A 23,862-nucleotide genomic window follows, 5' to 3' on the forward strand; every position below is an offset into this window, starting at 1 on the left:
AAGTTCTGTCGAATATTATGGATGTTAAGAACATGATGAAAATATTTTGGAAGAAACACTGAAATAAAAATCAGACTTCATCATGTTTTACAGTCGTAACAATATTTTACAAAGCATGTTGATAAATAATCAGTCATTTAAGTATTTTCTTTTTAAATTTCATACTCCCTGATCAACCAACAATGCCAGGAACTTTCTGGGCACCACCTCACCTAGGCCTAGGCTTGCTCCTCTTCATATTAGGACCTGGGTGATAGCTTTGCTCAAAATCAACTACAGTTGCCCAAAATCTAGTATCATGAACACTAGACTAACTTTTTGTGACAGGGCATGTTATCTCAGATGCAGTCATACTATCATCTGCTATCAGCTCTTTAAGTTTTCCATCTATATTATTTGTCCATTAACAAATTCAGAATCCCCTGAACTGAAATCACTCAATTCAAAAACAGTTTATGAGTATATATTTTATATGTGTATGATACCATGAATACAAAAGAACTCTTAAATTTAATAATATTTTTAAATATTGAATTTGTTTGATTAGATTAATTTGTTCTCAATACTCACAACTTTCCTAATATTTTGAATTTATATGAAATGTTAGGTTTATATAACAAGATAGCAAGTACATAACAAAGAGCTCTAAACCAAGAGTTGGGAGTGCAGACTTTTATAAAATTGAGCCTCTTTATTTCTCTGGACCTTTTCTAAAGGAATGGAACTTGATGTATATGCACTGTCTTCCAATCTTAGAATTTGATAATAGTTCAAGATGTAACAGTTACTTCTTTTAGGTTAGAAACTTTTAATCAGCACCGACAGAACAGAATTAGCATTGACTTTTGGTGCTTTTCCTTTTGATGTGATGAAAACTATTGTTAAGACACATTTCTTGTCTATTTCAAATGCATATTTCAAAATTGAGTTTTTCTGACTGTTCAGATATTCAGAGGGCTTCAATAACTTGAGGGGTGTGCAATTCTACTGGAGCTACCTTGTAGTGACCAATATTTCCATGTGTATCTTTTTGAGGACTTTACAATAAGCTAGTTTTCCATTATCATTAAAACTGATTGCAAAACCAAAGTTTAATTTGAAACGGGGAACACTCATCATGTTGGCTTTCCTTATTATAGCTTATATCATCATCATTGAATAATCTTTCAGTAGTGACTGGATAGAACACGAAAGTCTAACCATGAGGTTTGAAAGTTCAGTAGTATAGGGGGAATGCCATCATATTCACTCTGATGTAGAAAGAGAGTCACAGACTTTGTAAGAACATTCTAAAGAGAATTTTTTCAAGGATTCTTAAGTTTCTTAAGGATTCGTATAACTGGATTTATGTAACTGTATAAGAGAAGCTATTGTAAAAAGCAATTCAAAAGGCTCAGGACAATTACCTGATTCATATCAATGGGAGGTAGAATTAAATCAGAGAACTTAGTGCAAGATTCACCTTAATGCAGAAATCATGTAGTCTTCTCCCTCCTACTCTGAAGATTGCTGTGATATCTACATTTATTTCAAATGAGTATCACTTCCTCCAAAATACCTAGGCATATAAGATTTGGTAACTGAATTATTTGCCAGTGTTTACATTCTGGTATTTGCCATATGTGATAAAGTGCTTAGAATGCCCACCACAATCCCCCTGCCTATAAAGTGCAGTGTCAAAAATTATTGACTGACATTTCTGCCTCTACCTTCAGATAAAATTGTGCATACTTTTCCTCCTTATTTCTTCCAATTGAGAAGAGATGAAATACCAGCACTTACATCACCTCATAGTGTTTGGGGACTGACTGCCTCTTTAAAATATAAGCTTCCTAATCCAGAAAAGAGATTGTGCTGTCTTTCTTTGTATTCCAAACCTAGCTCAACAATTGGCACATGGCAGGCACTTACTAAGGTTTACGAATCTCTTTATAAATGGGAAAACTGAGGCTGAGAGGAAATCAAGTAGTTTATATAAAGTCATTCAGTTTATTTGCTGGCAGAACTGTGAGTCCTCACTCTTGTAAGTCTATTAATCTTTCTACAGTACCACAACACAGAAGGCAGTGCAGTTGGTCTATGTACATTCCAGTTATTTCAATTATTCCTTAGTCTTCCACCTGCTCTAAAACAATATCCTGAACAGACTTGCTCCTTAAACTCCTGAAAACCAAACCCTGCAGACATCCAATAATACACTACATTTGTCCTCACTCTATGCTTTTCCTCAATTGCACATTTTGGAATCTTTCCTATGTTTTTAAAGTTAAATAATCTCCGCGTTCTAATTACCTGAGTGTCTGCCTGATGGCTGTAGCCACATAATTCGAAAGCAGCCAGCAAACAAAATTTCACTTACCATGTATTTTATCTTTATGGATACACAGTGCGATTATGCCTCTAAAGAGGTAATGCTCCAGAAATATTAGGTATGCTCATATGAGATCCATGAGCCATTTCAGATAAAAAGAAAGTACTACTTTATGGAACTCAAACCAGTTCATTAACTTTGCATTGCATAAAACTATCAGGTTAGGATTTTTAATTGAATAGGCTTGAACTTTCTTGGTGGCTATTTCTTCTCTTGTACATTAGAATCTAACCCTATTGCCTCTGAGGATACAAATAAGCATATACATATACAAACACTCCACTTAATTAAAGCCAGAAAACCCATTCACTTAATTACTTAGCATGAAGAAAGCACACTTTTGGAAAAACCACCAACTTTTGCCACTTTACAAAGGCACCTTAACAAATATTAGAAACTCTCTCTCTCTTCTGCTCTCTGTAAATATAGAGATGTGACAACATTTTCATGTGCAAACACTTCCAATGCCTCAACATGATTTTAAACCAAACTCGTAGTGTATATAATCAGAAATCTTTCTCATTTAAAATAAATTGAAAGTATTAAAGGAAATCTCTTGAATTTTATTTTTAATTTTTTTCTGGATTTTAATATTAAACCTGTTGAATAGTGATCATTGAAGACCTTTCTAAAATACTTTACAAGACTTATTTCAATGCTAATGAAAACATTATAACTACTTGTGCCTCCAAACACAAATGAGGAAATCGAGGCACACAGAGGTTAGGTTTTCACAGCTAGTAATGGTAGATAGTAACGATAGAGCATGAACTTGAATCAAGAAAATTCTGATGGCGAAGCCTAAGCATTTAATCATAGAACTATAAAAATCTATTCAACAAAACAAATGAAATCTCTGTATTTGATGTGAAGATAGAGTCACCCAGATATTCTCAAGTATCTGTGATTAATCAAGTGTCTTATCATTGTTCCAAAGTACTCTTTCCAGGATTTACAATCATATTGGATATTTTATAATATTTTCCCCCACAAAAAAAAAAAAAAAACAACTTTAGGCTGTTATGGATTGGCTTGCTCATAATTATGTGTGATAAACTTCTTTCTGAAACTAAACTATCTCTATTATTGTTCATTGATCTGTCTAACTTTAATGATTCAATTATTGTTTTTAATTTCTTCAGTATTTTAATGCCATCAAACTTGAGAAATCTCCCGAATTATTTGAAAAATAGTAGTCTCACTGTATGAATAAACCAAATAGCTTACAACTTTAGTACAAGTTAAAGGTACATAGTAAAGTTGTTAAGTCACCTTTAGGAATTTGCACTTCATCATTCAAGGCTTAAAGTAGATAGATGGTGATCCTATCATGTTTTAGGAATTGAAACCAGAAAGAAATGAATGAATGAAGTAGAAATAACCACTTAATATTAAAGAAAAAAGCTTGTATGAACAAAAACTCATATGGATTTTTGTTACAGATTTAATGATAATCAAAGCAAGAATACACTTTATCAATAAAAGACTAATATGTGTTCAACCTTTATTTTGAAAGGTTATGATATACAGTATAAAAATTCTCATGAATGAGTCCAAGACATTACAAATGTAGGCAAGGGTATGGAGGAAAGCAAACCCTGTACACTATTGGTGGGAATATAGATTGGAATAGTCATTATGAAAAACACTGTGGAGGGTCCCAAAAAATTGAAAACAGAACTATTATATGATCCAGGATACGGGTATATATTCAAAGGAAATAAAATCAGCATATCAACATAACACCTGTGCCCTCATGTTTTGCAGCACTATTCACTAGTCAAGATATGGAATCAAGGTAGAGACTCATCAACAGATGAATGCATTAAAAAAATGTGGCATATATACAATATTCAGTCTTAAAAAAGAATGAAATCATATCATTTGCAGCAAAATGTATGAAACTGGAACACATTATCAAGTGAAATAAACCAGATAAGGAAAGACAAATGCTTTGTGTTCTCTCTCATATGTGGAAGGTTAAAAAAATGTTAATATGAATGCAGAATAGACTGAATTACTAAAGGATGGAAAGGGGAGATGAGAGGGGGTGGAGGGAGTTTGATTAACAGGTACCAAAAGTTAATTAAATGAAAGGAATGAATTCTAGTATTCCACAGTAAAGTAGGGTGACTCTACTTCACCCTGCTCTATATTTTATGAAGAACTAGAAGAGAGAAGGTCAAAGTCTCCAACCATAAAGAAGTGATAAGGAGAAGGAAATGCTTCTTACCCTGATTTGATCAGTACATGCTGTACACATGAGTTGAAATATCATACTCTACCCTGTGGTTATGCATACTTACTACATATTAATTGAAAATTTAGAAAAGATGCCAGGCATGGTGGCACACTCCTGAAATCTCAAGGACTCAGAAGACAGAGGCAGAAGGATCACCAGTTTAATGCCAGTCTCAGCAATTTAGTGAGACCCCATCTTAAAAATAAAAATGACCTAGCAATGCATATTAGTGCTAAAGCACACCTGGGTTCAATCCCCAGTACCAAAAACAAACACTTTTTAAATTAAACTAGAACTATCACATGATCTTTCATTCTCACTTCTGTATATATATTCATATCCATAGGAAATGAAATTATTATCTCAAAGAGCTATCTGCACCCACATGTTCATTGCTACATTTTTCATAATAGGTAAGATAAAGTCAACTTAGGAGTCCATTGACAGATGAATGAATAAAGGAATGGTGGTGCATGTATGTAATGGGATATTTTTCCACCTTAAAATAAGGAAATCCTGTTGTTTACAATCATATGGATGAACAAGAGAATGTTACACTAAGTGAAATAAGTCACAGAAAAACAAATACTTGTGATCCCACTCATGGAATCAGAAAAAGTTAAATACAGGAGCAGATAATAAAATGCTGGTTGATATGGGTATAGGATGCAGGGTGGAGAAAATGGGAAGATGTGGGTCAAAGGGTTAGATTTTCAGTTATTAGATGAGCAATTTCTGGAGATATAATGTATATCATAAGCAGTTATGGATGTGTTAATACGATTGCAAGTCATTACAAAATACGTATGTACATCAAATTATCACATTTTATAACATTAATATATTCAGTCTTTGTCAATTAAATGTTTTAAGACAAAACCAAAATAGACATAATAAATATTTCAGCTATAAAGTGAAAGCTATTTATAAAAATTGCATATATGACATACCTCATTTGAAATAAATGTTATCTAGATTAGACATTACTATGGTTCCTGTGGCCCGAAAAATTGTTAACTTTTCTGTGTTTTGTATTGATGTATACTAATTTTTTTTTTTATCAACTGGTAGACAAATTACAAAAAGTGGTATATTCATACAATGAAATATTTAGCCATAAAAAGTATAAATATTGATATACACTAAAATACACATGAACCTTAAACATACCATGTGTTATGGTTTGGATCTGAAATTTCTTCCCAAAGTCTCGGGCATTGAAGGCTTGGTTCCCAGGGCAACAATGTTCATAGGTGAGACTTTAGGGAAGTATCTGTATGATGAGGGTATTAATCTCATCAATGGTATACATACATTGATGAGTTCGTAATTGAATGAGCCATTAGGAGGTGGTACTTTCTCCTCTTTACCTGTTTTTCTCAGATATTTTGTCACATTGATGCAAACCAGACTAAGTGAAAAAAGTCAGGCATAAAATCCCACATATCCTATATATTTCACAGGAAATGACCAAAACAGGCAAATCCATAGAGACAAAAAGTAGATGAGTGGTTCCTAGGGTTGTGGGGAAGAGGTTATGGAAAGTGCATGCTAATGGCCTACTGTTTCTTTTTGGGGGTGATGAAAATATACTGGAAATAGATGGTGATTTTGTACAATTCTGTAAATATATGAAAAAACACTGAATTACATATATTAAATGTATACATTAACATCTTGTATCTTATATGTTAGCCATACCTCAATAAAGTGTTACTGAAAAAAAAAATGGATATAGAACCAGCTTAAAGGGGCTTTTCTAACCAAATTCAGGGTAATTTTAGCATTAAAATAAAAATATACGAGTTCATAGTAATACTTTAAAAAAGTATTTTTAACACAATAATGACAGCCAATAAATAAGGCAGAATGACATAATTTTAAAACACCAATTTTATAATCCATAACATAATAATAGATTCAGGAAAGAATATAAATGTTGCTAATTTTCTTGAAGTTGACAATGATATGTGTCTTGTATTTCTAAGAAATACATGTTATTTGCAGCTATTTTCAAATCAACAGCATGAAATTAAACCCCTATCTCTCACCCTGCACAAAACTCAACTCAAAATAGATCAAGGACCTCGGAATCTGACCAGAGACCCTGCATCTTATAGAAGAAAAAGTAGGTCCAAACCTTCAACTTGTTGGCTTAGGAGCAGACTTCCTTAACAGGACTCCCATAGCACAAGAAATAAAAGCAAGAATCAACAACTGGGATAGATTCAAACTAAAAAGCTTTCTCTCAGCAAAGGAAACTGTCAGTAATGTGAAGAGAGAGCCTACAGAGTAGGAGAATATCTTTGCCACTCATACTTCAGATAGAGCACTAATTTCCAGAATCTATAAAGAACTCAAAAAACTCTACACCAAGAATACAAGTAATCCAATCAACGAATGGGCTAAGGAAATGAACAAACACTTCACAGAAGAAGATGTACAAGCAATCAACAGATGTATGAAAAAATGTTCAACATCTCTAGTAATAAGAGAAATGCAAATCAAAACTACCCTAAGATTTCATCTCACCCCAATTAGAATGACGATTATCAAGAACACAAGCAACAATAGGTGTTGGCGAGGATGTGGAGAAAAAGGTACAATCATACATTGCTGGTGGGGTTGCAAATTAGTGCAGCCACTCTGGAAAGCAGTATGGAGATTCCTCAGAAAGCTTGGAATGGAACAACCATTTGACCCAGCTATCCCACTCCTTGGCCTATACCCAAAGGACTTAAAATCAGCATACTACAGAGATACAGCCACATCAATGTTCATAGCTGCTCAATTCACCATAGCCAGAGTGTGGAACCAACCTAGATGCCCTTCTGTTGATGAATGGATAAAGAAACTGTGGCATATATATACAATGGAATATTACTCCACCATGAAGAATGATAAAATTATGGTATTTACAGGCAAATGGATGAAATTGGAGGATATCATGCTAAGTGAGATAAGCCAATCTCAAAAAACTAAAAGACGAATGATCTCGCTGATAAGCAGATGATGTATACTAATTTTATAGTTTAATTTAAAATATTTTCCTGATGGTCTGCAGAATAATTCACACATAAGCACAGTTACCATAACTTTTTTTTTTTTTACATACTGTATTTTGATTCATTGTACACAAATGGGGTACCTCATTTTGTTTCTATGGTCATGCATGATGTATATTCATACCATTCATGTAACCATAACTTTTTGACCTTCTCAGTCATGACCGTGAATTCTGTTCATCACCTGAGTCTTAATCACTCCTTACTAGCAAGCTGTTCACTTGGAACTCTGTCTTTCAGTTTTTTGATGTCATGTTCTCTGTAGATCATTTGTCTACTTGGTCTTAATTATGCTATGAAAATGTCTCAGGAATTTTCTCAAAAATACTAGGAGTTAAAGTGAAAAAATCAAGAGCCAAATTCTAATGGATAAGAATTAACTGTCTACTGTGACAGAACTTTCCTATATTCATATTATGATCACATAGAACTTAGAAATATGTGAAAACAATGCAAGCAACCAGGAACCACATCATTTTCCTCTATAACTGATCAAAAATTGCTATTGCATAAGGAATCTGATTCTATGATTACCAATGACAGATTAAAGCAATAATTCTTTCTCTGAAAATAAGCAAGTCATTATGTTAATTCTCAGCATGTTATTAAAATATGGGCACCTGTTTAAATATTTTGAGTCCATTTAACTGCTAATGAGGAAAAGCTATCAAAGTGAAATGATGCTTCCCAAATATCTGAGAGATGTAAGTACTGGAAGATGGAAAAACAAAACACAGGGAAAAGATGAACAGAAAGATGAAAAAAAAATGAAATAAGGCAAAATGAGTGTAGAAATCCAGGAAAGAAAGAGAACAAAACAAATTAAAGAATATAAAAATAATGAAAAATATTGATATTAACAAATAAAATCTGGGACGTTAATTTGGACTATTTACAATTACACTTGTGAGGATTTTTTAAAATGGTAAATTTTTCCCTAAATATCCTTGCATAGGTTCATATTTCAGATAGAATGAGGTTAAAGAAATAGTGAACCTACCTTAATTTTTGTCTATTTTAAAAATTCATAAACACAAGGCTGAGTGTGGTGTTGCAGTCCTGTAATCCATACTCAGGAGGCTGAGCAGGAGGCTCACTTGAGCCGAGTAGTTCAAAACCAGCCTGAACTAATAAATAAATTCATATTAATAAATTCATAATAATGTATTAGGGTAATGCAGAGACATATTCGTGTTGCTTTCTCTTATCCATTTTAGTGCCCATAACTTTCTCACTTATTATTTTAAGTCACCTGAGTATGAGTAAAATGGATCCAAATTTTTAAGACTATAGTATGGGTAATAATAACAATAACAAAATAACAAACAAGACATTAAAATGTATTGAAATTACCCTGTGCTATGCAATGTTTTTAATGTTGATTTTGTAATGAACACCATAAATGGCCTATTCAATAGTGATTTCAACTGTGCCTTCTTATATTACAGATGCTGAAAAATTAAAAATTGCATTTTCAGACTCTGTTACAGACAGGATTTCAGATTTGGTTTAGCCCTTATCCATCATGTTTTCTCAAGCATTATTTGAATTTGGAACCGTGCAAAGGTGAAAGAGATGCAAGGTGTGAAACATCAAATCTGTTAAGGTATGTCAGCAGCAGTATGACCCTACATTTAATGACTACTGGATTTGGAGAGTTTCTTAGTAATAGCAGCAGTTTCCTGATTATGGCTTTAGGAGTGTATTTCTGAGATGAGCAACTTCCAGATTTTTGTTTGAAAGTTGTTTGTGTTGTTTGTAATTCTTTAAACCCCTAACGAACTGTAAGAAAAAGAAAGGGTTAAACACATCCTCTGACAAACAAAATTGGATTTTCAACTTCACAGCAAAACAATGGTCTTGCAATTTTCCAAAGAGAAAAAAAAAAAATTAAGTTTCTTCAGCTTTCCAATGTATCAAGAAGCAAACCAGATTACTTCTTGCTAGAAAGAAAAGTACAGAACGTTGAAGAAGGGAAGAATCCAGTGTCCAGTACTAGTGCTGTAATTGGTGGGATAAGAAAGATGACCCAGGTAAGAGAGACAGGGGTTAAACATATGTTTGATCTTTTCTTTCCATGTTGGTCCCAGAGTACAGAGTTGGGTAAGATCATAAAATTTTAAGGCTAGGCTTTGTCTCACATTTGAGATTCTGTAAGGAGACTCTCTTAAAGGCTGCCCAAGAATAGAATCTTAGGAGTGACCATGCCAAAGGGTATCTCAATGAAATACCTCATTAAACTAAAAGGAGAGCAAAATTATTGCTTTCCTGAGCACCTCTTGAGTGATACCACATGTTCCTGTGTGCTCTGAAGTTGGACTGTGTAAAGAAGCCATGCTGAGTTAGATACTATACTTCAGGGACACTGTAGAAAGGCAGGAAGTGAAACTACAACAGAAGCTCTGCGGTGGACCATCTGAGTCATGATCCAGATGAGAAAAACATTGCAAATGTTCCTTGGAACTTCATATCAAGATCCAAAGTGAAAACAGTCACCTAGAAGATGAGTGGACTAGCAAAACTAAGCAATGGCAGATCAAATGTGAGTTTGGGAGCATGATCATGTCAGCATCAGAAACTAGTGTGAAGTTGAAGGATGGTTAAGTTCAGATCTCAATTACTAGACCAGTGATAAGCTCAGGCTGGTTACTCCTAACAAACATGTGATGATCCAGAGGACACGGGATGGGATTAAGCCTGTTTCCCTCTAGCCTCCATAAAGTTATGAAGATCCTCTCTGCACCCAGATACCCCCCACACCTAGATACCACTGGAGAGGAACAGAAAGAGGAAATATAAAATGAAAAGACATAGCTTTTCTTATGAAGAGAAAGAGCAGTTTCCAAAAATGATTATCAAAATATATAATCAGTTTAAGGTAAAATTTCTATTTATTGTTACTTAGTATTGCTAACTAATGGGATGTGCTACATGAGGCAGATATGATCATTTATAGGAAAAATGAAGAAAATATGTTTTCTTCAGTTATTAGGTTTGAAACTATGTGATAGTAAGATAACAAAAACATAACTGATGTGTAACTGAATAAGACTAACTTGACTTCTGTAGTGACCACAAGTGGAAAACAAAAATTATAACAAAGTAAAAATTCTGAATTTCAAGGTCTTTTAAAACACACACACACACACAAAATAGTTATAGGCACAGTTACACTCTCATAGATTTCTGTTTATGCCAATTAAAAAAAAAAACTAGACAAAGAATCAATAGTACACTGAAATTATCAATGATTTTTTGTGCACTTTTTTCCTCTTCTTTAAAAAATATACGTAAAATTTTAGCAGATAATACCATCAACTTAGTATTTATTGTTGGTGTGGAGTTCCATGAATATTATTAACACTTTTATGAAATCGCGTAACCCCTACCACAATCGCAATTCAGAACAATTTAATCACCTTTAAAAAAAAGTGTTCCTCATTTTAAACCTATATAATCACCTTCCCCACACATGTAAACACTTACTGTGTCAACCACAGAATCTATAATTTCGTGTTGTACAGAATGCATTACAAATGGAATCACATTGCTGTAACTGTTTGAAACTGGATTCATTCATTCAACACAATACATTAAAGATAAAGCCATGCTGTTAGATGTATCAAAAGTTATCTCTTAATTGCTGAATTGTACTCTATTCTAAAAAGACAGCTGCTGTAACATTCACGGACAGGTTTTTGTCTGAATATAACTTTTATTTATAAATACATAGGCATAGTAATTCCCATTTCTATGGTGAGTGCATATACACTTTTATGAAAAACTTTCAAACTGCTTTCCAGTATGGCTGTGACCTCAAGAATCAATCTCCTCAAAAAACTCTACACCAAGAATACAAATAATCCAATCAACAAATGGGCTAAGAAAATGAACAGACACTTCACAGAAGAAGATGTACAAGCAATCAACAGATATATGAAAAAATGTTCAACATCTCTAGTAATAAGAGAAATGCAAATCAGAACTACCCTAAGATTTCATCTCACCCCAATTAGAATGACGATTATCAAGAACACAAGCAACAATAGGTGTTGGAGAGGATGTGGGGAAAAAGGTACACTCATACATTGCTGGTGGGGTTGCAAATTAGTGCAGCCACTCTGGAAAGCAGTATGGAGATTCCTCAGAAAGCTTGGAATGGAACCACCATTTGACCCAGCTATCCCACTCCTTGGTCTATACCCAAAGGACTTAAAATCAGCATACTACAGAGATACAGCCACATCAATGTTCATAGCTGCTCAATTCACCATAGCCAGAGTGTGGAACCAACCTAGATGCCCTTCAGTTGATGAATGGATAAAGAAACTGTGGCATATATATACAATGGAATATTACTCCACCATGAAGATGATAAAATTATGGCATTTACAGGCAAATGGATGAAATTGGAGAATATCATGCTAAGTGAGATAAGCCAATATCAAAAAACTAAAGGACGAATGATCTTGCTGATAAGTGGATGAGGACATATAATGGGGGGTAGGAGGGGTTAGTGTTAGGGTGAGGGTTAGGGATAAGGAGGGTGGTAATAATGGAGGAAGGAAGGACTGTATAGAGGGAAAAGAGGGGTGGGAGGGGCTGGGGGGAGGGAAAAATATAACAGAATGAATCAAACAACATTGCCCTATGTAAATTTATGATTTTTAATTAAAAAAAAAGAATCAATCTCTTGCAAGTTATGATTTTTTAAACATGGCTTATTCTGAGCCAGGAGGTCTCCAAGTGTTAAAAACGGGTAGGTACCAGAAATTTCCAGGTAAAATGTCAACAGTGTGGTACCAAGAGTACTCTTCTTTTCACAGTAATTATGACAAAAGTTCAAGCCCTACTTTAATATGTTCCTTCTAGTACAGATTACTCTTATGACAATTAGTCAAGCTTGGGTCATGTGTTTACAGTTAGGTGAAGGTCTAAAAGAAATGTATATGATATTATTTGGCGATGTGGGCTATAGCAAGATGTCTAGCCTATCATATTAGATTTGGCTGCTTCTCTTGCTTTCTTTCCATATTTTCATCAGCATCTCTTTCTCCATACTCCATCTCCCCATATTTAATCATGATCAATACTTTTTTTTTTTTTTTTTTGTTTTGGAACTGGGGATTGAACCCAGGAGCACTTTACCACCAAGCTACATCCCCAACCTTTTTTATTTTTTTATTTTGAGACAAGTTTTTGCTAAGTTGCTAAAGGTCTCACTAAGATGCTGAGGATGTTCTCAAACTTGCAATTCTCCTGCTTCAGCCTCACAAGTTGCTGTGACTACAGGCATGTGCCAACACACTTAACTGATCTACACCATCTTTTAACTGTATACTCTCCTATTAGATTATCTTATTTATTCTTTTGATTAAGTCTTCATGCTGATGCCATTGACTCAATTAATGTTATCTATCTAAATCTTACTGCTGAATTCTAACATGGGTCATTTGTATTATTGTCATGGATTTGTTAATATTCCCTATTTTTCTGTTCTTCTTGCATCTCAATCCATCAACCTGTGAAGTTCCTCCACCATTGAGTTCCTCATGTTATTCACATATTTATAAATCTCTATAAGATTTGGTAAAAGTCTTTGTACAATAATCAAGCTTGGCACCTGGGAATGTGCTTAATGTGTATTTATGATATTTGAACTTTGATTGAAGTTGATCACATTGTTTATTGAGTTAGAAGCCCACAATACATCAAACACTATACTACTGATTTACTGGGAGAGCTGGCCCAATTTTCAAATCAATGATTTCAGTTAAGTAAGTAGGAAAGAAACCTAGTTGATTAGGTGGGGCAATTCATAAATTGGTTGAAAAAGGAGACATATGTAGATAAAGATATAAATATACTTGGGAAGTTACTTATAAAACCAACTAAAACAGAACAACAAAATACATTGAAAAATGCAGGAATCGTAAATGACATCTGGCATGTATGTTAGAGTGAGGTTTGTAGGTATAGTAAAGGAAATAAAATGAAGAAGAATTAATAGAGAAAAATGGGAAAATATTTAACTGAGAATATGGCTCCTTTAAGTACAGGTTTAGATGTAATAATTGATAAAATTTTGAAACAGAAAAGCGAGGGAAAAATATAGCATTTGAAGTGTTCTATTCTGATTTTTTGAAAAAGAAAGTGAAAGAATCATCTACAGTTCCTTAAAATCATCAGATTTTATTACAGGGTTATGTTTCTTAAAACATCACCTTATCCCATTCACCACAGGCTAATGTCTAAATGTGACATATTCCTCAAGCTCGTCAGAACATGAGAGTACATACCACTTTTCTTGCTGGAAATGCATGTTTCTTAATCGGAGGTTTACTGTTTTAAACTGTCAATTTTAGCATTAGGGACTTTCTAGTAGGAAAAGTAATATTTTGTGTGTGGGTTAGTAGTTATCCTCTTAAATTGACCTGCCAGTATTTTGTGTACTTTTCGCCATCAAATCTTCCAAAGAATAGGAATGTTCTTTTTGTGAATTGAGATGCAATACTTACAATGGAATGGAGAGAGATGCATACATAAATCTAGCTAAAACAGTTGATAGTAGAGTGAAACAGACATTACTACCTCATGTACATATATGACTGCATGACAGATGTGATCCTGCAATATGTACAATCAGAAAAATGAGAGATTACACTCTATTTATGTATGATCTATCAAAATGTGTAAATGCATTCTACTGTTATGGACAACTAATTAGAACAAATAAAATAAATTTTAAAAACTGGTGAGTTGGAGTTGTATGAAGAATATTCTGAATGTGTATTTGAAACAGGGCAACTATACAGGATTTTCAGATATTAAAAATCGATTCTATTTCAGATTCATCTTGAAAGGGAATCTCTTATAAAAAGAAAGCCTTCGCCAGGCGCTAACCACCTCTTTGCACCCCCACCCCTCCTCCTACACCTCCTGCTTTTTTGTGCATATGCATGTTTTAGTTAAATCACTGACAAGGAAACTACCAGCCTTATGTTTCCACTAATGTTAGGAACAGCACATAGAATTTGTAATGTTAAGCATAACAGCTGATCATACTATAGAGGAGTAGAAAAGGACAAAAAAATGATGCCATTAACCATGCAAATGTGTGCCACATCTGTACTAAATTGTCATTTGCATGAATACGGCTAAGGCAAGCGGGATTACTGTCATTAGAGCAATGCTGTTTGCGCTGCTATATTGTACTTAAGGTTGTGTGGGTGTTTCCATTTATAATGCCCCCCTTCTTTTTTAGGGGTTTATAATTTGGTTGTAATAATCTGCTTTTGGATGAAACATTACTACAGGTTCACAGAAGGGGAGCAATGTTTAATTACAAAATTGGATTCAAATTGGCACAGCTATATTTCAGCTGGAGAAAAGCATTTAAGAACAAAAAATGATGTTCCATTTTCAAATGCAATTCTTTTGGGTTGAATGTACACGATGTGATCAGTTTAAGGTATGAAACTGACTGTATTTCAGCATTTTATTTTTGTTGATTTTGCATAGTCTCACACAAAGAGACTAATACTACGAAATTGTCAATTTCAGTTCTAGACAAACTTCTTTTAAAAGTTATTTAAAGTAAATGTCTCCTTAAAGGTTTGATCACATGCGCTCTTGACAAACTACGCACTACATATTGATAGTCTCTTCAGATTTTAGCAAGACACAAGGTAGTGTACACATATTAAAGAAAAACTTGAAAGTCAGTTTTGCCTAGTTATGGATGGAAGTCGAATTACTCCCTTATTCAAGCAAGCAGTTTAAGTGCATTCATAGGATGTTTTTTAAAGTCAAAGTTTGCAGTTATGACTCCCAATTGTGAATTAGGGTAGCATTAGGGGATTGACTTTACATATACTTTGCTAAGTGAAAGACACCAGCTGTGCACAGGTCTTGAAAAATTTCAGTGACTTTATATCATGAGAAAATAGACAAGTGTGTGTCCCAAATCCATGCACACTTGTAGATGTTTCTATTAGGATCCTGCCAAGAGTCAACACCATCAAACAGGAAAATTTAAGAGAGTTTGCTATTCACAGTGTCAAGAGTGTGTTTGAGGGAGACGGCAAGAAATAGTGCAGCCTCTTAGGATTAGTAACAGAGGAGATTATATACCTAAACTAGACCTGAAGGGCAAGAGGAAGAAACAATTACAGCAAAGAGGCAAGAGAACCTGAGGAAGGCCTTCCTGACAGGAGCTGTGACCTCTGGACCTTTGGTTAAAACAAACGGCCTTCCAAATGACATCACTGAGAGAAGGAGCAGGGGGAGCATACACTTACAGCTCAATATTCTTGCTCCCCCAGACCTTCCTGTAGTATCTGTCACTGAACTTTGGAGGAACTTTGAAGGCAGCCAGCATAGTAAGACACTAAAAGTTCTGAAGTTAATGGTTACAGATCCTAACGTAGTTGTTCTTGCTATTATACATGTTTATGCAATCTACTACTTTATTCGAACTTTGACTAATCAGTTCCTCAATTCGCTCATAAATTATATAGAGACTATTATGTAGCACACAGATCTTCCTGTAAGACAAAATTGGATATGGGGGCTGGGGTTGTAGCTCAGTGGTAAAGAGCTTGCCTAGCATATGTGAAGAAGCACTGGGTTCCATCCTCAGCACCATATAACAACAAATAAATAAAATGAAGGTATTGTGTCCATTCACAAATAAAAAAAAACTAAAAAATTGGATGGGACATGGCCTCTGTTAAAGAGGGGAACAAAATATGATGGAGAGATAGCACACATAAATAAATATCAAATTTTGGCATATGAGCTCTTTAAGTTCTACAAACTGCCTTAGAGGTGAGTAGTAGTAGGGCATGGTAGTGCATGCCTGTAATCTCAGCTACATAGGAGGCTGAGGAAGGAGGATTGCAATTTTGAAGCCAGATAGAAAGATAGTGATATCCTGTTTAAAAAAAAAAAAAAAAAAATTCTGGGGCTATAAATCAATGGTAGAGTACTTGCCTAGCAAGTTCCAGGCCATGAACTCATCTATAGCACCCCACATGCACAAAGCAGGTGAGCAGTGAGGTACCTATTTATAATAAATGTGGAGAAAGACATCCATAGCACATGCTAATTGATGTGGGTCTTCAGTGGTAGCAGATTTACATCAAGTGTGGGCGTTCCCATCTAAGGGAAATTATCTCCAAGGTATGAGAGTTCTAGAGTACATGGAAATTCAAGGAATGTTTCACATGAGAGTGGTGTCATTTAGAAAACAATAGACTGACATCTTCTAGGGGGAATGCTAAATGTCAGCATATGAAATTTGTTTTTATTGAATGCGAATGTGGTCTCTGAAAGTTTCAGAATAAGTAAGCAGCATAGTCATGGAAGCCCACTAAAAGATGCACCTAACTTCGGCAGTTACTGTGGATAAGCTTGAAGAGGCATTGGGTGTGTATGGGGAGGGGGGAATCACTTGGTAAACAACGTTAGTACACTGATATTCACTATGATGGCAAGCATGGAGACAAAAACATGGGAAAGAGATACACTAACAGGAGACCTTCTTACAATGGAATCTCTGACTTCTAAGTATTTCAACACTGTTTAAATTTGAAATAGCTACCTCAGATCAACTTAGAAGAGAAAGGAACTATTTAAATGATCAGATGTATCACTGTCTTGTATCATGTTCTCCTGAATATAAGTTTCTTCCCAATATACTTTTTCAAAGCCAAGGGAGGCCAATTGCTCTCTCACTTTCTCTTCTGCCTCCCTGCCGTTCCAACAAGTATCATTATCTCTAATCCCAGCCTTGCTCATCCTGCTGAGCACCCAATAGCTATTAAAGATAGCTTTTTGCAGTATTAACTGAAGCCCTCAGTCCAGTGCAGCATGTGGATATTTTGGCATATTTTAAACCACATTTTTTGAATGGTTTGTTGGAATTTATTTAAGATGTTTCAGATACTAAAAAATTATTCATCTTACCAGGCTTGAAACACACAATAGAAACCTGTATGATTTTCTTACTTGAAGATTCATACTAATTAGGGATATTGTTTATTATTTTTATATGTACAGTGGTATTGTGGAAATGGAATTCATTGTCATAATCATAATAATAAAGGCATTAATAATATGGTTATAGAAAAATTGTATCTGTGAAGTAAAACCAAGACATTGTTGCTATTTACATTGTAACATATGAGCTCATTTATGAAATTTCTTAGTATACGCTCTAAAGTTAAATATGTTTTCCCTTTTGGTCTTTTCCTATCAGATGCTACTTACCTTGATATTCAAACAGGATTCCTGGACAAAGAAGTTAACACCCTGTTTCTTAAGCTGTATTTTATTTTACTTGCGTTCTGACTTTGAAAGAACAGGGAAAATGGCTCTATGACACAGAAGTCACCAACTCTTTGGTTCTCCATAGCCAACTCTGATAGATTTAAGAGTTGGACCTGTTGATATTTCCTCTCTTTCTCAGATAATAGGGATTATTCCTTAATTCACCTTTGATTGCATATATGTTGAAAATGTAAGGGACTTACCAAAATAAAATGCTAAAAATGTAAATGTGTTAAGGGTTTATAAATTGAGTTTGGGGAATTATTGTGTTTCATAATGACAATATGTGAAGACCAAGATCTTGTCTTAATGGCATCAAAGCAAGAATCAAAAGATCATGCATACACACACAGACATATGCACATACACATGCTCACACACACATACACATCAGTCAGAAAGCATATTTTCAAACATCTGGATATTTTACATCATGAAGATCAAAACATCCAGATGTTTTCACTAAGATTTAGTGCTAGGCATATTTTCAATACATCCCTTGAGAATCTCTGCATTATTAACTCAAAAGAAGGAAACATGGTTGCATGGTTGGTGTGTGTGTGTGTGTGCATATGTGTGTGTACGTGTGCACACATGTGTGCACATGCATGAGAGAGAGAGAGAAGAAAAAGGAGCATGGATAGAAGGAGGAAAGGAAGGAAGAAAATTAACCACTTTCCTACTCCAGAGAATACAGCATAGTACACTGTACAATCACTTGCTGAAAATTTTGAAATAAATTCTCCATTTCTTCAGGTTACTTTCATCTTAACTTCAGCCTCATACTCAAAGGAATAATTTATCATTACTTTACACTAACAAAAGATATTCATTTCTGTCTATTTATGTCTGTAACTTTGTGTGTGTATGTGTTCATGGTGCTTGTGACTTACCCTAAATTTTGTTCTATTTGAATTCTTACTCTTGAAATACACACTGTCCTTTAATTCCTCACAGTTTGTGTTGGAAACAGGTAGGGAGAATCCTTTCAGTGAGCTCAGGACTGCTTGGGTGACCAAAGACGTCTGCTTTCCTTACTTGTCAGTTCAAGTTACTGTAAAAAGAACAGCTCTTAAAAATGCATGACTTCATGTGGTAAAATGTGTCAAAAATGGTTTAAAATAATACAATCCTAAGAACCATAGGGGGTGGGAGGGAACAGCAAAAAGAATTACTGGTATTTTCTTCTTCTATATCCCACATTTATAACCAGTGTTATGAAGGCACACTGGGAACACATGTGAGATACAGTTATTTTCCTCAAATAAGTTTTGTCAAAATCACTGCATTTACTACCGTTACACTTGTTAATTATCTCGATATGTATTGCTAGAGTACCTATCTCTAAATGCCCACATGCTTGAACATGGGGACAATTTTTGCTCTAATCATAAGATGAGAAAAGATGCTGTTGAGCATGACTTCAGGATGCCGTGGTACAACAATTCAGGAATCATCACAACAGAAGTCACATTCTGGGGGGTAGAGGGGGTGGATCTCATTTATAAGTGTTAAACCAGTCTGACTCTTTCACCTTAAATGGGAAAAAAAAGAAGCATAAACAATACTGCATAACAAAAACATTTCTTAATCATGCTGAATTATTTTTCAAGTTTGTGTCAGCACACACTTTATTGGAAAGCTTTGAGTTACATATAATTTTAAGTTAAATTGCTATAAGGTAGAAATATTTTTAGCTTTCTGAAATATGGTCCATTCATCAGGTATATTATGGACCTAATCATGAGTAAAGCAGTCTTAATTTGTATTCGAAGGAGTTCACTAGTTGGAGTATTAACTTTTTTTCTTTCATAAAAAAATGGCAATGTAATTTTGTAATTTCAAAGTCACATTTCAAACCCCACACTGTACTCATTGAAGATACCAAATTCAACAGAATTATGTGAATCAATTTATGTAAAGAGAAGTATCTTCACTCGTGCAAATTAAGAAAATTGTTGTATGGTAGTATGATCTATGCCCTCAAAGAATCCTATAGACAAGGTGGGTTTTGTTCACAAACTGGTGCATTGTAATTTTGCAGATGTAAATCTGGAAGTCACTTTCAAAACATAGTATGTCATCTCATTTCAGAAAAATGATTCTTATGGTCGCCTAAGAATTTCACAGTACAAGTTTTGTTTCATTCTAGAAGTTCATGAAGATTTAATTTAAATAGCTTTACATAATTGTCTCAGTCTAAAATCGATAAAGGAACTACATATATTTGAAGGTATTTTCTTTGTAAATTCAGATCTATAATATCTGTGGCAGATAAGTAAACAGTTGGCAAGGAACTCCCTCTTGTGGTCAAACATTCTTAATTAGAAAAAGAAATTTGTACTCAACTGATGGTCTGGATTATTAAAACATGGGTCACTAGTAACCATTAAGATTAACAATACTGATATAAGTGGTTTTACTGAAGCAATTCATTGAAAATTAGAGCTGAATTCTGGAACATATGCTCTCAATTTTTCCTAAAATAGAGCTTTGCACTGCTGTTCAGGATAAATCCACTTTGAATTCCAAGTTCTGAGGTCTCTTATTACTTTTAAAATATGACATTCCTTTAAAATTGTACACATACACACAGCAGACACATAAAGTGAAAAACACTCATGAATTAAGTATTATAAGAAGTTCACCTCCTTTTTGTTTTGATCTCACTACTTTGTTTTCTAATAGTTTCTAAAATTGTAGGACTGCTGAATATTTCTATAAGTATGAACAACAGTTTCCATATGCCATTAACCAATGCTCTCCCAGAGTACATGTGGCAACTGAGTGTGTTGTCAGAGACAATAAATGCCTAACCTCCAATCAGAAATGTCCCAAATGGTAATATGAATGAGGCAAATTACCAGACACATAATGAAGTTGACAAATTATGATTTTTTTCCTGATCTTTTGACTTACACAGTGCCTCCAACCACTTCACAAGATTGGTAATAGGCACTATCTGTCGTAGCACTGAGTATGCAATTCATTTCTATGAAAGCAAATTAAAACCTGATGTCAAGAAACCCAGGGTTTAACTGATGTTCCAACCACACATCAAAGGTTGGGAAAAGGCCCTGTTCTCAAATCAGGTCACTACGGCAAGTTGAAGAGTGATGATACAATTGGAACCAACTTTATTTGTGGGTGACTTTCAAAATGAGCAAAGGAAAGCTGCAGAGCTGATGTTCTTTTAGGAAAAGAGAGACGCTGGTCATACAAATTCTAGTTTGTGCAAAGAATATCTACATGTGAACAGAACTATTTCCAACTATTCCATTGTCCGCCTAAAGATAACAATTCGATCATCAACCAAATGATACAGCTGTGCTTTCTTTACATAGCTATAGAACACACATTACAGAACAAAATTGTGCCTTTAAATTTTTGTTCAAATTTGCTACTAATCTCATTCTATTGCCTATTGTATATTGTATATTTTGTCTATTAATTATTTTTCTTATTTTCAATGATATTAACCTGAATATGTTCACTCTAGAAAAATCAGAAGAGTGCATATTTTTAAAAATATGATAAACATTTGTGCTTCCCCCAAATATAAATAACTTTGTAATAGTGTTATTGACATTGTTTCAAAAACATTGAATCTTTTCTATGCTCATCAATAGGGTGCGTTTAACAATGTCATATTTAAGGAGCACAGTACTTCATATAGGAATGAACTCTATTGTATTAACTCACACCACTATTATTGGAGACAGTTAAAAACTTTTCCAAATTTTTCAATATTAAGAGAAAAGGATATTCACAAAGTTCTTGATTTTGACACATACCTAATTACTTAATTATACAATCTATTCTAAAGTCAGTAAATTATAACAGATAAAAAGCTACAACTTTTCAATTAGTGTATTTTTACATTTATCTTAAAATTATGTATATTTTAATAATATTGTGAATATAGTTCATGAATTCCTTTCCAATTAAATCAAGTATGAAATACAGGCAATGGACAAAAGAAGATCATTTTTAATATATTTTTCCAAAAATAAAAATAAGTTTCTTATCACAAGAGAGAAATTAATCTCTGGGCTTAAATTCAGGTTCTATTTGAAGAAATAATACTAATAAACCTTGAACTTATAACCTAGCTATTATCATTATCTGTTATTTTTACTTTATAATTTCACTACCCTCCATAGTATCAAAACCATGTAATAGTTTGAGAATTAAAAGAATGTCTTTGTAAACTTTGATAGAAATGTAGAGTAATTTATCTGCTTTTAAAGATAATTACTGGTTTGTAATAGATTTTCCTACAATATGTTTTCCAGAAAGGTAATTTATTTCACACAAAAAAAGAGTAACAAATACCTATGTATACGAAATTTATCTATCTTTTTATATGCCTTTATATTTATCATTTTATTTCATTTATTTAGTCTAAGATTCAATGCATTGTCACAAATACAATTATTTTTCATATACAATTACTTTTCATATTGAGAAAGAAATATCTCTACTAATTGGAACTATGTCATTGGTTACAAAAGAAATTATTTTAAGGAAGTGAAGAGTATAAAATCAATGTCTTAGAATAAATGCATATACAGTTAGATGCATTATTCATAACTTGTCATTGCAGAAGAAAAGTAAATAATTATATACAATTATAATTATATGTACTTATCAGATGTAGATAACATGTAAAGATAAAAGAATTCCAACTCCAATGACTTTAGTGATTCTTTAAAATAATTGATTTCATTTATTTTAACATGTTAGTCTAATTTAAAAGGATAACTTTTTACACTTCACCCTCTTTCTGGAGTATAGGATATAAGTGTATGTTTTAATCATCTGTACGTTAGGCAATAGTATATAAATACACAAATTGTCTGCAGGTAAGAAAAAATACATTTATCTACTGTAAACTTAAATCCTCTCTAAGTATTTAGAAAATCTGAGGAAAGTTTCTTTCAAATATTGGATGAATGTAGATGACTTTCGAATATGATTAATACATTTCAAGTCATGAAAAAGTGGAAAATATATTTATCCCCTTTATCATTTTATACATATAAATATATATAATTTTATATTATATGATTTTAGAGATTTCAATATGACTATTAATAAAATAGTGGCTCAAATGATTGTACATATCTTTGAATTTTTTTTTTTCACACTGGAAATTGAACTCAGTGGTGCTTAACCACTGAGTCATGTCCTTAGTCCTTTTTATTTTATTCTTATTTTTTTTTAATTTTGAGATAGTGTTTTGCTAAATTGCTGAGGTTAGCTTCCAACTTGTAATCCTCCTGACTCAGCCTCCTGAGTCACTGGAATTATGAGCATGAACCACTGCCCCCTGGGAGAATTTTAAAATTAATGAAACCTGCTGAATCTAAGATGACTGCCTATGCTCTATGCTGGGTGCCTGCAGTAGATATTGCTGCCATGTTTGATTAACTCAGATGTCATCAATCATTAGAACATCGTTATTTTATGTTTGATTTAAAAAGAAAAATCTATCACTTGATTGTGCCATGTCAGGCATACCACAGTTCCACAGAAGGAAAAGTGACAACCCTAGACTAAGTGAACTGTTGTAATCAGTCGAGATAACTTTTTTACAGAATCTGAACACAACTGGAGTATGTGTTGCAATGCAACATTCCCTACAGACTTACAAAAGGAGAGGGGTAATTTTGATGTCAAAATGATGGGAGCTGAGAATTTACTGAGATAGCAAAGGGAAATCTGAAATCCTAGTTAGGGAAGAGGTAAGAGGCCGTTGTACGATAAACCCAAAATAATTGGTGCCACTTTGGTAACGTGTTTTCAGTAAGTTCACTTACTGAAAGAATTTTCCATAAACGTGCCTCTCT

Source organism: Sciurus vulgaris (assembly GCF_902686455.1).
Source record: "Sciurus vulgaris genome assembly, chromosome: 6".
NCBI lineage: Eukaryota > Metazoa > Chordata > Mammalia > Rodentia > Sciuridae > Sciurus > Sciurus vulgaris.